At 48.8% G+C, this 2,189-nt stretch overlaps 1 non-coding gene and 1 pseudogene across 1 annotated transcript; both read right to left on the reverse strand.

Moving 5' to 3' along the window:
• Positions 1–1,672: 1,672 nt before the first annotated feature.
• On the reverse strand, positions 1,673–1,834 carry LOC136281392 (U1 spliceosomal RNA). Its single transcript, XR_010717741.1, has one exon. It is a non-coding gene; the product is annotated as a U1 spliceosomal RNA (small nuclear RNA).
• A 230-nt stretch (positions 1,835–2,064) lies between these two features.
• Positions 2,065–2,189, reverse strand: LOC136281432 (U2 spliceosomal RNA; annotated as a pseudogene).

The following is a 2,189-nucleotide window of genomic DNA, read 5'->3' on the forward strand; positions in this document are numbered from 1 at the left end:
CGATGCCGAAGCATGCCCTGGGTGAGGGGGGTGGTCGAGGGATCCTTCCCACGGTTTATGGTGGATAGTAGCAGGTCGCCCCCACAAGCCCTTGCGAGTCCCGCAGACGGTCCCAGAGGCTGACCCGTTTGGTATCTCCTCACTGTAAGATTTTAAAGCCAGATACACGCACCTACGGAGCTAAAACATTGTATAATAGGTTTTTAGGACACGTTATGTCTCTTGGGACCCCTCCCTCCCCTCCCTAGGGAATAGTGCTTCAAATCGATGCTCCTCAATGTGTTAACTGGGTTGAGGAAAATACATTAGGGTTAGGTAACGACTTCGGGGTTAGGGTAACCATTTCTTAGGGTTAGGGTAACAATTTCTTAGGGTTAGAGTATCGATTTCTTAGGGTTAGAGTAACGAAACTAGGGCTTTAGAATTTCAAATTCGCCTACACTCAGGGATGTGGCCGCTCTACAGCATGAAAGTGGCCGATAAAACGAAGCATTTCGAACCCACTTACTCGTCTCCGACCCTACCACAAGGAAAGCAGCGGCTCTCGTCCGATCACCGAAGTTAAGCCACGTCGGAGGGTGTTTAGTACGTTGGATGGGTGACCGCCTGGGAATGACCCCGTGATGTAGGCTTCAATTTTTTGTCTTGCGAACATCTCTAAACGTGTTATCCCAATAAATAGCTCTCCATACAACCACCAATTTCACATAGTGAGCCGTAGGTGACTGTGAGGAACAAAATTCAAAGCAAACACCGAGGGGGGGAAAACACTTTTTGTCAAAAAATCGGCAAGATAATGGCGCGAAACTATAGTTCGATCGACTTATCTTACAGAGCGCGCGCGAGCGAGGGAGCACGCGCCAGATGAAAAGATTATGATGTCAAATTATACTTCTGTGATATCAAATCATCCAAAATAACGAACGAAAAAATGAATAGGAAAAAACACGCACAACTTATGAGACGCCGTTTTAAGCCCTCGTGACGTGGCAAAACAACACTCGCACACTTCCAAGAGGAGGCGCGCGAAAAACGGCACTGAAAGGCGACAATGGTTTGGATTCAGACTGCAAACGAATCGGGGAAAAAGGTTCACGATCCTTTTACTAGCTCTGCTAGTTTTTTTCCTTCCCTCTTTCATTCGTTCACTCGGCTTGCTCGCACAAAGGACTACACTAACGACTAGCAATAGCATTTCTAAAAGCGCCTCCACGTGACAATAAAACGGCATCAAAGGTTCCAAGTGTACTCACGGTCGCAAGTTCGAATGCCCCCCTTCTATGCTCGCTCGTCTCGGTCGATTCGGCCGTTTGGTTTCCTTTCATAGACTTTTTCCTTTACCCTTCGCGCGCATAGCACAGCACGGCACGGCACGTCACAACCCATGCAAATACAAACGATTTAACAAGCGGACCTTTACACACAATAGAGCAGACAGGCCTTGAACAAAATACAGCCAGCAAAGTTACGCACCGTGCCCCGAACTCACCTTGTCTTCCTTCCTCCAGTTCTCTCAACAATGCTACTTCTACCCCTCCAAACGTGCCCAACACCTTGGCCAGTTTGTGCGTCCTTTGCTTTCTTTGCAAAGTCTACCGGTCCACTGCAAAAGCAAAAATACCCTCGATAGTCAGTTAAGAGGGCCATATAGACATAGTTTGGATGACTTTTGCGGGGACGAGCGCGAACGCAGGTCCCCACTACCAGAAATTATACGCTCGAGTTACCCACATTTGGGGTAATCGCAAGGGTCAACCAGTCGAAGGCAATGAAAGGGCCTCGCCTTGAGAGGACTGCCTCCTTTATCACAGTACCTCCCGCGTCAGGTAAGTATGCTTTTTCAGAGTCTGCCCTCGGTGAAAAAATCCACTTACCCTAGGTCCTTGTGGTAGTGCTTTGCGCACTTCAGAAAACGTAGGCCAGCGGCCGTTCCTGCCATTGTCTGTTGTCGGAATTATCATCCCTCTTTCACCTCTTCCCCTCTAAGGGCGGGCGGGGCTCCTGTAAACATAAAAGAATGCGATACCGTTGACTTTGTTTTGGATTGAATGTGTCTTCCCCAGAGGGAAGTGGGCCGCACTCGGAGGTAGTGCTATACCGAGGCAACCCGTGGCTGGGACGAGGCAAGCCTCTTTTCCACAGCCCAGTTCCAAAAATCAGTTTAATATATGAGCTGCTCAATGAGCAGC

The sequence above is a fragment of the Pocillopora verrucosa genome, chromosome 5, assembly GCF_036669915.1.
Source record: "Pocillopora verrucosa isolate sample1 chromosome 5, ASM3666991v2, whole genome shotgun sequence".
Lineage (NCBI taxonomy): Eukaryota > Metazoa > Cnidaria > Anthozoa > Scleractinia > Pocilloporidae > Pocillopora > Pocillopora verrucosa.